This window comes from Trachemys scripta, chromosome 10 (assembly GCF_013100865.1).
Source record: "Trachemys scripta elegans isolate TJP31775 chromosome 10, CAS_Tse_1.0, whole genome shotgun sequence".
NCBI lineage: Eukaryota > Metazoa > Chordata > Testudines > Emydidae > Trachemys > Trachemys scripta.
Window position 1 is genome coordinate 21,397,767 of NC_048307.1, and position 15,527 is coordinate 21,413,293.

At 47.7% G+C, this 15,527-nt stretch overlaps 1 long non-coding RNA gene across 1 annotated transcript in view; it reads right to left on the minus strand.

Annotated features, from left to right (window-relative positions):
* Positions 1-250: 250 nt before the first annotated feature.
* LOC117883605 overlaps positions 251-15,527 on the minus strand; it is a 58,722-nt gene continuing 43,445 nt past the window's right edge. The window contains exons 2-3 of the long non-coding RNA XR_004647346.1: positions 11,007-11,126; positions 251-458 (exon numbers count right to left, since the gene is read on the minus strand). This is a non-coding gene — a long non-coding RNA (uncharacterized LOC117883605). The remainder of the gene's footprint in view (positions 459-11,006; positions 11,127-15,527) is intronic.

The window sequence follows — 15,527 nt, forward strand, 5'->3', positions numbered from 1 at the left end:
TTACCATGTGAGGGGCTATTTTCTGCCATCTTTGATGGACTCACCATCATCCCATCTTACATCAGGCCCACACCACATATCAACCAGGGATAGGAACCTTGCCCTTTTCACAATAGTGTTTCCTTTCATCACTGAACACCTCAGTCAGTAGGCATTGTCACAAGAGAAACATACAGCTCTCCCTCTCCATGGATGAGTCTCTGCCTACTGCACAGAATAAACTAGAAAAGAAACTATTACTTACCTTATAGTAATTGAATCTTAAGATGTATTGTCCATTGTCCACTGTTGGGTGCAAGTGCACGCAATACATGTGAATTTGTATTCTTTTGCCAGTACTCTCTGATGGAACCATTCCTGCATCCTGAGTGTCCTCATGCCTCCCATCTGTGGGCATGAAGTGTGGGGTGACTCCTATCAGATCCTTCGCCATTACAAAATCCAGATATTGTATGACCCTGTAAAAGTGGGGAAAGAGGGTGGGTTGTGGAATATATATATATATATATATATATATATATATTCCACACCCTACAAAAATAAAATAAATGGTTTCCAAATGGAGGGGATATAAGAGGGAGACTCACCACTCCTGACCAAAGAGTCAAATTTGCTGCTTTGACGACAACACGGGCTAGTGAGAAAACATGGAAGCGAAGGGAGATGGTTTCCTTAGACATTTCTGGCACTTCTTGGGTGGCTAATGACTAACTGTTAAGTACATATCTACATATTACACAGTGGAGAGTCTACACAGTGAGAAAGAAGGTCAAACACTGCAAGGTCTGTCTCAGTAGCCATGGGCAGTGAGAAGCAACTGAGGGAAAAATGGGATGGCCCTGCTTTTATGCTCTTTGATTAGAGGCACAAGAACACTCAGGGGACAGCTGTGCCCCAATGGACACTGCTGGACAAAATAATCCTAACTCAAGTGCACAGGGCACATGAGCACCCAACTGTAAGCACTTGAACAACATCAAGATTCATACCTGATTCTGTTCCCACTGAAATAAACAGCTACATCCCATTGACTTTAATGGAAGCAAGCTCAGACCCAAAACAAGAATTGATCCCCTACACGGCGAAATATGATGATATGCAACCAGGCAGCCTGCATAGTGCTTCTTTCTCACTGTTATTAAAATAAACTACAGTAAGAATTTGTAAACCCTATAAAAATGAAGACAATCTACTATTATTCAGCTGCACAAGATATTCAATTATGCCCATGTAGAGGATCCACAGATTGTTACTTGCAGAGCTGACACATACATGATTGCCCAGGCAAAAATCAATTCTGCTATCACTGATTCTATTCCTGGAGTCTTTTGGGGGTGGGGGTAGGGAAGGGCAAAAGGAGAATTAGGCTCCAAGTTATGGATCTGAATACAAAATAACTAAGCTAGAATAGGGAAGTAAATTAGACAAATAGTAAGAAATAGTAACAGGTAAGCATAAAACAAAAAAATTGAAGAAACCCAAAAAAGGGGTAAGTGACATGCAGAGAACAAAGAGAAATTAGCAATTTAAGAAGAAAATGCCAAAAGATCTGCAGAAATAATTTGGACTCGTAGCAAATCAAACTAAACAATAACTTGGTTGCAAACAAGAGCTGGGGGAAGTGAAGGGAATTTCAGGAAAATGTATCACATATTTAATGTGTGCACTCTATTGGCAAGTTAAAATTGTAATTAAGTGAGCAAGAAACCTGTCATTAATTACACTCATAGGCACCACTAAGATTTCTTAAATGAAGTTTCCTGCATTGCTGCACCTCTAACAGAGTCTAAGTGACAAATTGAGGGGCAGGCTGCAAATTAAAATGTTCATTCTTCAAGAGTCAGTAGGGAACCCACATAAAAAGTACTTGGAATTGTTTGGTTTTTTTTAAATCAAATTATTTTTCCACAGACATCATAAGTTATAATGTCTCTGTATGCAACTGTAACTGAATGGAGAGCTCGTTTGAATATAGTTGTAATACAGGACCCCAATGTGTGGCCCACAGATATCAAAGCTCAATTCAAACCTGGACGTGGTATCCCTAACTCCGTCAGGCTCTCAGAAAGGAGATGACTAACATTGCTAACATTAGGTTCTCCATCCTCAGATAAGCACAGCCAACTTAGAACTCTCCATTAAAAATTAAAAAGCCTTGCTACATTGGGTGTCTCTCCAATCACATCATGCATCTTAATTTGATTACCACTTCTGCATCTCTCCTCCCAGTACCTACAACTCATCCTTAACAGTATTTTCTGTTCTCTGCAAACTTTTCCACTAATTATCCTCATTGCTGCCAGACAACAGACATAGACCTCTGCCTACTCCCTAAGATATCCAGCTGCATAAATGAAAGGGAATTAATTCTCCGCTCTTACATAGTGTGGTAATTTTATACTTTTTTTTAGCTAAACTTAACTTTATATAAACACATGTTGGCTTGAGGAAAGTTGTCTGTTTTTTTTTTTTTTTTTTTTTTTTTAGCCCTCACAAGTTAGACCCATAAAGTTTGGATAAGCATCCAAAGAAAGATCTCACAACTTTTTGCAGATTCATTCTTCATTATGGCTGCTTGGAATTTAGAAGAAAAGATGTCCAAGTTTTGAATAAAAACACTTTTTTTTAAAAAAAATGATGTTTTTCCTATTTTTCTATCAGTTCTGCCCAACGCTAATTACACAGTCATCCTCTCAACTCAAAAATGCTTACTAATCCACTCCCTGCTGTTGTATTCTTAGGGACAGAATTACAAACATTAGCTCATACACCCACAAAATGTACATTGAGAAGACGATAGGCATGGTCCACCAAACCCATCCAGCATGAATTGTTTACTGTAAATCAGGGGAAGTACTTGACTCCAGTCAGAAAGCCACACACACAAAAAGTTTCAGCAGCGTTCTTCATCTGGTAGAGATGAGGAATTTGTAGCTTTATCGAACTTACCGCAAAGCTACTTTTGGCTTTCATTAGTTCAGCCTAGGGTGACCAGACAGCAAATGTGAAAAATCGGGACAGAGGATGGGGGGGTAATAGGAGCCTATATAAGAAAAAGACCCAAAAATCTGGAATGTCCCTATAAAATCGGGACATCTGGTCACCCTAGTTCAGCCCAAGTCCTTTATCATAATCAGCCGGGCCAACAATTTATACTTTTGGTCTCCCTAATGAGCATTTTAGCAAGCACCAACAAAAAGTTGTAAGATCTGATTTTCAGAAGTGCCAATAACCTGCAACTTCCATTGAGTTCAACTCGTGGTACAAGTGCTCAGCACATATGAAAAACAGGTAAAATATGTGTGGGCAAAACTAGTAACCAAGCACACTGCATGAACATTTGCCCAAATTGCATGACTTTTTTTTCCAGATGCAAAAGCTTTCTTTTTTATACAAACAGTGGGTGTGCATGCAACTGTTGAGACCAAATGTGGCTCTTACTTTCTACTAAAGAAGCTGGTGAAGAATGGGAAGAGTCAAAGGAATAAAATTATACAGCAGCTACACTAAACTTCTTAGAAGTTAGTGAATCAAAACTTTGCCTGGCTTTAAAAATACAAGAAGGTTTTATAAAGGAATGTTACATGCAATGATCCTTACACGATCCATCTTCTGAGCAGATCTACTGAACACATTTTCAAGGCGGCATGGTGAATAGGGAACTACAGCAGGAGTCAAGAAACCATGGTTGTGTAATGAACACTTCGGCTAACCTGCTATGACATTGTGCAAACAATTTAGTCTCTGTGTCTCTCTCTCTTTCTATTCACATTCTTTGCCTTGTTTATTTAGATTGCAAACTCTGTGTGTACATACAGTATAGCACAATGGGAGGCCCCCAATCTTGGTTAGTGCATCTAAGCCATAATACTAATAATACTAATTCTTGTAGTAATACTAGTCCAGTAAGTTGATGCAGAGCTGAAGAACATGGCCTTGCAGGTATCAGAAAGATATCTGAGATAATTCAAGAGAATTGTTGTGCTATGCTGTAAGATTTGGGGACCGTAGCAGTACCACCTACCTGGTCTGGTTTTGGCTAGCAGCTGCCTCAGTTTCTTCTCAGTTCCAAGGCCTGACTACCTGCCTGCATTCTACATGTGTGAGGTGCTGGTCTGTCTCCGCAGCCTTGAAAGGACACACTGTTTCAGGTCCATTTTACAGGGCACCATTTTATTAATTTAAAAGACTGTTACCTTTTGTACCTGTTGTTCTTCGAGATGCGTTGCTCATGTCCATTCCATTGTAGGTGTGTGTGCTCGTCACATGCACCGGTGCCGGAAGTTTTTCCCTCAGTGGTATCTGTAGGGGACTAGCTCTGGTGCCCTCCGGAGTGGCGCGCATAAGCGCCGGTATAAGGGATGCCACCGGCTCCCCACTCCCTCAGTTCCTTCTTGCCAAAACTCCGACAGAGGGGAAGGAGGGTGGGTCATGGAATGGACATGAGCAAGGCATCTCGAAGAACAACAGTTACAAAAGGTAACAGTCTTTTCTTCTTTGAGTGCTTGCTCATATTCATTTCATTATAGGTGAGTCCCAAGCAATACCATGGGAGGCGGGTAGGAGTTCATGGCCGTGTCGATTGCAACACAGCTCTGCCAAAGCCAGCATCATCTCTGGCTTGCTGGGTGATGGCATAATGCGTCATGAACGTGTGTACCGGAGACCACATGGCGGCCCTGCAGATGTTCTGGATAGGGACATGCGCCAGGAAGGCAGCCGAAGACACCTGAGCCCAATCAAGTGAGGCTTCACTATTGGTGGAGGCACAGCCTGCGCCAACTCATAACAAGTATGGATGAAGGCAGTGATCCAATTCAAAATCCTCTGAGAGGATATTGGAAAGCTCTTCATCTTGTCAGCTATCATGAGAAAGAGCTGGGTCTATCTGTAGAAGGGGTTGGTGAATTCCAGGTAGAACACCAGGGCACACTTGACATGTAGAGTGTGCAGCCGCCTCTCCTCATTGGTCATGTGAGGCTTTGGAAAGAACACCAGGAGGAAGATATCTTGGTTGACATGGAAGTGCAACACCACCTTTGGCAGGAAGGCTGGATGGAGCCACAGTTGGACCTCGTCCTTGTAGAATACTGTGTACGGGTGCTCCGAAGTGAGGGCTTCAATTTCCGAGACACACCTCAGCGAGGTAATAGCTACAAAGAATGCAAAATTCCACAACAAGTAGGAAAGGGAACAAGAAGCCATAGGCTCAAAGGGCGGGCCCATGAGACTGGAGAGGACCAGGTTGAGGTCCCACTGGGGGACTGAGTCCTGGACCAGTGGAAAGAGTCTTTCAAGGCCTTTCAGGAACCTAGTCATCATGTCATGCGAGAATACTGATCTACCCTGAATGCAAGGGAGGAAGGCTGATATAGCCACCAGGTGAACCTTGATCGAAGAGAAAGCGAGGCCCTGGGGTTTTAAGTGAAGCGGGTAATCCAGAATTGACTGCAGAGACTACTGGGTTGGGGAGATACTCTACTCTGCTGCCCAGCGTGAGAAACGCTTCCATTTTGCTAGATAAGTTGCTCTCATGGAGGGCTTTCTGCTCTCCAAGAGAACCTGCTGTACCTGACTAGAGCAGGCTTGTTCCTCTGGATTCAGCCATGCAGCATCCAAGCTGTGAGGTGGAGTGATGTGAGGTTCGGATGCAGCAGCTGACCATGATCCTGCGAGAGCAGGTTCGGGCGGCTGGGAAGTGCCCAAGGGGCTGCTACAGCCAGGTTCATGAGCATACCGAACCAATGCTGGTGAGGCCATGCTGGGGCAATCATAATGATCTGTGCCTTGTCCCTCTTGATCTTTAGGAGGACTTTGCTGATGAGCAGGATTGATGGAAAGGCATACATCAGGTTTCCTGAGCAAGGCAGGAGAAAGGCATCGGAGAGTGAGCCTCTGCCGAGGCCTTGCAGGGAGCAGAACTGATGACACTTTAGGTTCTGCTTGGTGGCGAACAAGTCCACTCAGGGAGCTCCCCACTTCTGAAAGAGCATCCTGACAACCTCCGAGTGAGGGACCACTCGTGATGAGAGAAGAAGGACCTGCTGAGGCAATCTGCTAGCGTGTTCTGGACGCTGGGGAGGTGCGAGGCTTCTAGGTGGATCGCATGTTGGATGCAGAAGTCCCACAGGCAAAGGGCTTCCTGGCACAGAGCTGACAAATAAGTTCCCTCCTGCCTGTTGACATAGAACACAGAGGCCATGTTGTCTGTCAACACCTGCACTACCCGACCATAAAGGTGGGGAAGGAACACTGCACAAGCTAGACGGATGGCTCTGAGTTCCCTGATGTTTATGCGTAGCGTGAGCTCCTCTCGACCATAGCCCCTACATTCGCAGTGTGCCAAGATGCGCTCCCCATCCAAGGTTGGACGCATCCGATATCAGGGAGACTGTGGGTCCTGGGCTCGCAAATGGCACACCTTCCAATACCAGTGCTGGGTCGGACCACCATTGCAGGGAAGTAAGTACCCATGACAGGATTGTGAGGAGCTTGTCCAGGTGATGCCTGGCTGGGGAGTAGACCGACGCCAGCCACATCTGGAGGGGGCATAGTCTGATTTTGCGTGTCGAACATGCATGTGGCTATGCGCCCCAATAATCTGAGACACACCCAGGCAGTGGTGAGCGGATGGGTCGTGACTTTGGCAATCAGATCTGACATTGCCCTCAACCTGGCCTCTGGCAGGAAGGCTCTTGCTCGAGTAGAGTCGAGGACTGCTATGATAAACTCTATTCTTTGAACCGGAACCAGTGTTGATTTTTGTTCATTTATCAATAGGTCTCAAGCTTGACAAGTGGCACATCTCGACGCTGCACTGGACCTGGACCTTGGAGCGGCCCTTGATGAGCCAGTCATCGAGGTATGGGTAAATCTGGATTCCCCAACATCTGAGGTAGGCCGCCACCACCGTCATGCAGTTCGTAAACACCCTTAGTGCCATTGCTAGGCCAAAGGGGAGCACTGTTAATTGGTAGTGGGTGGTCCCAACTTCGAAATGTAGGAACCATCTGTGTCCATGAAATATCGATATGTGAAAGTAAGTGTCTTTCAGGTCGAAGGCAGTGTACCAGTCTCCCGGATCCAGGGAAGGAATGATGGAGGCCAGGGAGACCATGCAGAACTTCAACTACTTGAGATACTTGTTGAGGCTCCACAGGTTGAGAATGGGACATAGCCCCCCTTGGCTTTGGGATCAAAAAATAAAAGGAATAAAATTCTTTCCCCCTCAAATGCAGAGGGACTTCCTCCCCAGCTCCCACTCACAAAAGGCCCTGCACCTCCTGAGCGAGCAGATGCTCATAAGAAGGGTCCCTGAAGAGGGATGAGGGTGTGGGGGGAGGGAGAGGTAGAAATAAACTGGATGGTGTACCCCCCTGATACTATGCTGAGGACCCACTGGTCCGATGTTACAGAAGCCCAGGCCAAGAGGAAGGGAGACAGACAGTTGGGAAAAAAGCAGGGGTGCTGGATCCAGGACATAGACTGGAAGGTCGCCCTTGAGCGCATCCTCAAAATGCCTGCTTATTACCCCATTGGTTGTGGGTAGAGCCTGAGAGAGCTGAGGGTACCAGCTGTTGGCTTATCAGTGCTTGCAGCTCCTACCCTTTCTGTGGAAGGGATCTGTTCGGGATTGGCCCCTGAACCTGTGGGAGTGCTGAGGTTTGAACCACTTTCTTGCAGGAGCTGGCATGTAAAGGCCCAGTGAGGACAAGGTTGCCCTAGAGTCTTTCAGGCCATGGAATTTGCTGTCTGTTTGTTCCGCGAGCAGTACCAGGCCATCAAAAGGGATGTCCAGGATGCACACCTCATGGAAACAGCCAGAGCCATGGTCCAGGTCGCGGAGTCAGCTGTATCTGAGGCTGCTTGGAGGGCTGCCTTGGCCACAGCTCTGCCCTCATCCAGACAGGAACTCCTTCCTGGGCTCCTCTGGAAGCGAGTCCTCAAACTTGGGCATGGACTGACAAATGTTAAAGTCATAGCAGCCAAGTAGAGCTTGATGGCTGGCTGTCGAATAAATTTTTCTGCCAAAGAGATCAAGCCTCTTCACCTCCTTTTTCTTAGGGGTCAATCCCGATTGGCCCTGCCTATCACGCTTATTGGCTGCCGATACCACCAGTGAGTTAGGAGCAGGGTATGTACATAGGTATTCAAATCCCTTAGCAGGGACATAATACTTTCTCTCCACCCACTTGCAAATGGGGGGTAGGGAAGAGTGAGTTTGCCGCAAGGCTTTGATCACCTTTACCACTTCCTCGTGAATGGGTAATGCCAACCTGGAGGGGGCTGCTGCACTCAAAACATCAAACAGGGAGTCGGAGGGTTCTGCCAACTCCTCGGCCTCTAACCCCAGGTTCGAAGCCACCCTCTTAAGAAGCTCCTGGTGGGCTTTAATATCATCCTGGGGGACTGTGTGGGAAGGTCCCGCTATCGTCCCTTCGGGCGAAGAGGATGAGGAGGTGGGTAATGGCGGCTCTGCCACCTCCATGGCCTCCGCTAGCGAGCCCCAGCTGGAGCTGGCTGACCCTGGGGATCTTGGTCTAACTCTGCTTCCAAGTCCGAGGGTGGGCGGGAGACAGTCGTTGACTGTTTCTCAGGTGCCTCTGAGACTGATTGGTCCCCCTGCGATGGTTGAGGAAACCCCCATGGGTTCCATAGCTGCCAGGGAGCCGGCGATTGACCTTGGGGCCATGCGGGCACTGGTGGTCCTGATGGAAATATTGGTGCCCCTGGTGGGTGGCCCTGGCCTGCCAGAAGATCTTCCTCCTCACTCTCTGAGCCTGAGGAGGGAGAGACACGTCTGGGGGACCAAGACAATGCCAATGCTGCCTGTCTACCCCAATCCCATCGGGCTTTTCCATGTACTGGGAAGACAGCTCCCAGTACCATGCCTCTGGTGACCAGTGGTGGCATTCCGCGGATCGGCGATGGTACCTTGGAGATCGACGCCTCACGCTTCGAGAGTGGTGCTGCTCCGTGGATCGGGAGCGAAAGGATCAACGTCCCGGCTCAGGGGATTGACGTCTTGCCCGTGGGGATCTGCACCAGTGAACCGGTGACAGGACTCTGGGGACTGGCGTCTAGAGTCTCTGGAGTGGTGCCACGAGCTTGGAGATCGACCCTGCCACTCTAGGGACTGGTGCCGGGACTCCAGGGACTGGAAACGCGCCTCCATAGGTCTGTGCTAGACAGTCAGTGAACGATGCCAGGATCCCAGGGAATGCTGTCTAGAGTCCGAGGAACAACGCCGGGAACTCTGACAGGTAGTGCTGCTCTGATGAGTGCTGACGGGGCACTCCCTGCATTGGGGAGCGGTGCCGCACCAATGGGGACTACTGGAAAGGTCCCAGGGCGGGTTTACCTGTCGAATGGGGCACCTTGATGGCCTGAGTGTGTGGCACCAGAAGGGACAATATGTCCTTAGTGGCCTGAAAGGCTTCCAGCGTAGATGGCACTGCCAGATGCCGAGTGCCTCTGCCGTTTCCAGGTGTGGCGGGCAGGTCACTAAGGGGGCTCGAGAGCTCAACAGGTACTGAAGCCTGGCCACCTTCCAGAGGGGAAGAGTTGCGACGCACGGGTCTTTGCTTTCCTCCGGCTCTTTCCTCCCCTTTACAGGATGTAGGAGAATGCCCTCTCAGTCTTTCTCTGCTTTTTAGTCGGTACCGGGGATGGGGATTGGGGCCAGTCGGAGGCCAGTGCTGGTGGTGTGCTCTGCACTAAAGCTGTGGTGCTTTGAGCAGAATTCCATCTGGCCGGCTCTGAGGCCAGTGCAAGGGCCGACTCTATAATGAGCGCTCTAAGTCCAATGTTCCTCTCCTTTTTGGTTCAGGACTTGAAACTCTTACATATGCAACCCTTGTCACTCACATGGTTCTCCCCCAAACACTTCAGACAGCTTTCATGGGGATCACTGACTGGCATAGGTTTTTTTGCAGCGGTCACAAGGCTTAAAGCCAGGAGACCGGGGCATGCCCCATCCCTAGGCTAAGTCCCGCAAGGGACTAACTAACTACTTCTAACTTATACACTAAGGGAACTAATACACTACTCAAACTTTCTAAGAACTATCTAAAGGAGAATTCGTAACTAGGCACAGTTGGTAAGGAAAGCTTGCAGAGGCAAGGAGACGTTGCAGCACCATCACTGGTGGTAAGAAGGAACTGAGGGAGGGGGAGCCAGTGGCGCCCCTTATACCTGCGCATATGTGCACTACTCCAGAGAGTGCCAGAGCCAGTCCCCTATGGATACCACTGAGGGAAAAACTTCCAGCAGTGGTGCATGTGGCAAGCACACACATCTACAATGGAATGGACATGAGCAAGCACTCGAAGAAGAACCAAAACTCTCAAAGTTACATAAAACTCACAATAAATGCAGGCTTCTTGGGACTCAGAGGCCTTTTACTCTGACCCCTCCAGCCCCTTTCCCTATTTCAGGACTAGTCATGGGAACTAGTAACCTCCTTCCTACAGCCCCCTTCAAACCTTTATAGGGAACACATGACTCTTTCCCAGCTGGGTCTGATAATTGAGCAGGGAAAGCTGACCCAAGCCTGACTCTTAAGGATATGTATACATAGCCTATGGAAATGAGTCTCCCAGCATGGGTCAATAAACTTGGGCTAGCGGGGCTCATGCTGGCGCTCTAAAAATAGCTGTGTAGACAGCACTTTGAAGCTGCAGCTTGGGCTCTGAACTTCAAAGCGATCTCTACACAGCTATTTCCAGAGGCTATTGGGCTCACATGTCTATCAGCCCTGGCTGGGAGACTTCCGCACACTGTGTACACATACCCTTAAGTGCCAGGCGACACTGTTACAGGGACACATTCCCCTCTTTATGCATGCACACATATAAACACACACTAATCCTGTACCTCATGGTACCTACACACAAAAGTTCAAAGAGAAGCCTCTTATGTTTATGTGGAATAATCCTCCCTTTGATATGTCAATTCTATTGCACAAAAAGGTGGAAATTATATTCAAAAGTAGAATGAGTACTTACCCTTCAGAACAAATAAGCTTTACAAAAATCTGACTTTCATGGTGTTGGTATAATATCCTTTAATTAGATGTCAAAGCAGCAATCAATAGACATATCAAGTAAAAACTGAGGGCCATGAACCTGAGATGGGAGAGGAAGAAAAGAAAAAGAAGATATGATAATATATGAGGTATAAAAACAGGTTTGTCATCACCTAGTTTCCCTGAAAATCATCCTGTTCCATTACCAGATGCTAAGACAAAGCACCTGCTAGGGAATCATAGAGAGGAAAATGCCACAAATCCTCTCAGAAGACATACAGCAAATCCTGCAGCCTCAATGGATTACCATATGTCTGTGAGGGTGAGGGGGAGTTAGAGAGGCAGAATAATCACATTGCAGATGCAGCCAGCTCTCTAAAGTGGTTTAGAAAATGAGCCAATGAATTATTTAATTGAAAAAAGGAGTATTTCTACACATGGCCTCCAGGGTTGTGGTTACCCTGATGGCAGATATCAGGCGATTCAAATGAACATATTTGTCTGTCTTTCTATTTGATGTATGTATAGAAACAGCACGCTAGTAAAATGTGAACTTTTCACAAAATACTGGGGCTTACAGCACACTGCACTTAGTACAACGTTCTCCCTCTTCATTTAAAAGATAACTGTATTGGTGCAAAAGGCATCACTTTATTTAGTGATTAGCATGCAATGTTGGAGGCTGCCAGAAGATGCCACTATGTTTTCTGTGAGGATTATGTTCAGAGACGGACTCTATAATAAAGGCCAGGGAGTTAAAGAAAGCTGTAGAGAAAGGACGGGGTAACTACAACCTGTTTGTGCCAAGTCTGCATCCACCCTGGTTCAACATGACCACAGAACTCTACCTCTCAGACTTCATTTCTCTTGTTAACTCAGTCTGGTGTGGAACATGCAGATTTCTGCCTGCTGTAGTTTCATAAATTTTGCAGCAAATGCTTTATATAGTAGGGTGGAGGTGGGGTTGGCAAGAGAAGAAAGGAAAATGGTCAGTTTCAGAAGAATTTTACAGTATCTTGGATTATGCTAAAAAATAGTGTCACTTTATGGTGAATTCAGAAAGCTGGAACTTGCACTGTTAACATAGGAAAAAATCAAAGGGAACAGTATTTGCATATTGGGAGATGGGGTTAAAATAATCTATTTCTGATTTTTAAATTACCCTGTTTATTAAGGTATAAACTAATATATGCTTTTTTGGGGTCCTTTTCAAGTAGTATTGGTTCTGGTTGGGGGAAATGAAGCATAGATGTAGTAGCATTAATTTAGTCTGGTGATAAAGTCTCCTTGTTTGCTAATATCTAATCTTTTGAGACTCTCCATTTCCTGATATACATTGTTGCTAATGTTATATTACAATATCTAATCATGTACAGCATTGCTAATATCTATTTGTAATAAAAAAAAACTTTTTTTTCCTTTTTCCTCTCAGGACAGCATATTTATTTTCATCAATGGGAAGGAAGACATATTAGCATGACTGCAAACTTCTTCCAAGAAGATATATTAATGTCATCTGAGCAGTTTAAGGCTAAATATATAATACCTTATATACACTTTTATGGCTATCTGCAAATTAGGCATTACATCAACTCAATTTTTTGCTTTTCAGCTGATCATCATCATTTTCTGCAAAGGAAATTGCACAGGCAGAGGGTGGTTCCCCGGGGGATTTCTTCATTTTACATATTTCTAAAATCTGTCTCCAAAAGATAATAAGAACAACATGAAAAATCTGTGGGACAGGAGATCTTGAGGAAGGAGAGGTTACTTACCTGTACAGTAACTTGAGTTCTTCAAGATGTTTTGCTCCTATGGGTGCTCCATCACAGGGTGAGCGCGTGCCCATGCACTCTTTGTCGGAGACTTAAATTAGTCCATGGGTTTGCATCTGGGCACTATGCAACCCTGAGCTCCAGTTCAAGGGCATACAGAGAAAGGTGGATCTGCCAGCACTCCAGTTCCTTCTCAACCAGGAAGCCAAAGATGCTATAGCAGACGACAAGGAGGGCACACCTACTGGGACAAAACATCTTGAAGAACTCAAGTTACTGTACAGGTAAGTAATTTCTCTTTCTTCTTTGTGTTATTGTCCCTAGGGGTGCCTCCCTCAGTGTGGAGGCGGGTGCTGAGAGGCGGATCCAAGACAATTCAGAAGACTGCCAAAATACATGTCAGTCCTGGAAGTAGGCAGGATGGTGTAATGCTTGGAGAACCTGTGAACTTAGGAACAGGCTGCTTCCCTGCAGATGTCCAAGATGGGAATGGCTCTAAGAAGGGCTATGGATGTGAACCAAGCCCTGATGGAGTAGTCCATTACTCTACAAATGGGATGCACTCCAATAGCACCACAGCAGGGAATAATGCAACTGGAATCCCCCTTTGACAGCCTCTGAGTAGAGATTTGTTGTCCCCTCATCCTTTCAGCAAAGGATACAAACAGTCTGGGGGCAGTTCTGAAAGTCTTTGCCCTGTCAAGATAGAAGGCAAGTGCCTTTCTGACATCTAAGGTATGGAGGCTATTCCCTCCCTCCCCCCTTGAGGCATGAGGTTTGGGATAAAATACTGGCAAACAAATATCTTGATTAATATGAAACTCTGATGAGACTTTGGGGAGAAAGTGAAGATGCAGGCATAAAAAGTAGTGTATAGTGGATCAGCCATGAGCGCCCCTAGTTCCCCTATCATCCCAGATAAGGTGATGGCTACCAGAAAGGAAGGCTTAAAGAAGAGGTGAAGGAGCAAACAGCTACCCATCAGTTCAAACTTCCTTAAGTTGTTGAGGACAAGGTGACAGTCCCAGGTGTGGGGTTCTCAACATGAGGAAATAGATTAGGTAAGCCTCTAAGGAACCTAGCTGGGGTACGGTTGGTGAACACAGAAAACTTTTCAAGAGGCAAGTAGAAGGCTCTAATACCGGCCAGATGTACCCTGACCCAGCTCATTCACAGTCCTCCAAAACCCTTCTAGAGAGAGGTGAGCAAACTACAGCCCGCAGGCCACATCCGGCATGCAGGACCCTCCTGCCTGGTCCCTGAGCTTCTGGCCTGGGAGGCTCACCCCCTGCCCCTCCCTTGATGTTCCCCCTCACGCGCAGCCTCAGCGCACTGCACCGCCGGCGCAATGCTCTGGGCAGCCGAGCAGCGCAGCTGCAAAGCCGCGGCCTGATGCGGTGCTCTGTGCAGCGCAGTGGCGTGGCTGGCTCCAGCCACAGCTGCGCCGCCAGCCACCGGTGCTCCAGGCAGCGCAGTAAGGGGGCAGGAAGTGGGAGGTTTGGATGGAGGGCAGGGGAGTTTGGGGTGGTGGTCAGGGAGCGAAGATGTGGATAGGGGTCGGGGCGACCAGAGGGCGGGAAATGGGGGGGTTGAATGAGTGCAAGGGTCCCGGGGGGCAGTCAGGATGGGGCAGCAGGGGGCAGTCAAGGGTTCTGGGGGTGGTCAGGGAGAAGGGGTGGTTGGATGGGGCAGGTGTCCTGGGGGGGCATTCAGAAATGAGAGGAGGGGTTGGGTGGGGGTTCCAGGGGCAGTCAGGGGACAGGGAGCAGGGGCGGGGTGGATGGGGCAGGCCATCAGGGGTGGTTGGAGGGGGCAGGAGTCCCGGGGGGGGGCAAGAAGCAGGGGGGGCGGATAGGGGGTGGGGGCCTGGCCACACCTGGCTGTTTGGGGAGGCACAGCCTCCCCTAACTGGCCCTCCATACAATTTCCGAAACCCGATACGGCCCTCAGGCCAAAAAGTTTGCCTGCCCCGTTCTAGAGGGAAGAGTCTGAAGAGGATATAAACTGGTGAGAGCACTGGAGTGGAAGCATTTCCACTTCTGCAGGAACATTTCACATGTGGCTGGCTTTCTACTGCGTAAGAGGATAGTGTGAACCCCAGGAGAACAGCCCAGCTCTGTACCTGAGAACCAGAGACAACTGATTCCTGCTGATAGTGGGGGTGCACAATTTAAAGGTTCACAGCCCACCCCAACAACTTGAGTCATGCCCCCCTTATTCTCAGTGGCACCTCTCTGCAGCTCCCAGCTGTTTGTTGCTGCCTCTTCCCACAACTCCCAGCTTGCCATCTCCAGCAGCTGCCGTGCAGGGAGGGGCCCGGCCATTCCATGTCACCAAGCGGGGCCAGCAAACCCTGGAAAAAAAATCAGGGGTTGGGGGGACATGACTCTACATGCCTCCCCACCACATTTCGCCTCTTCTGAGAACCAGCCAGAAACCAGGCCTTGAGATATAGGATGAGAGGTTATGGTGGGTTGTGGTGCTCAAATTCTATCAGAAGATCTATTCTGAGAGGGAGATGCAGAGATGCCTCCATCAAGAGGTGAAGCAGGTCCAGGTACCACACTTGTATCAGCCAAGAGGGTGCTATCAGGATGGCCACTTACTTGTTCTTACTTCAGTTTGATCAGGGTCTTGAGAATCAGTGGCATCAGGGGATAGGCATAAAGAAGAGTGCGCATCCAGGGAACTAAGAGGGCATCTCCCATGGAATTGTGACTGACTCC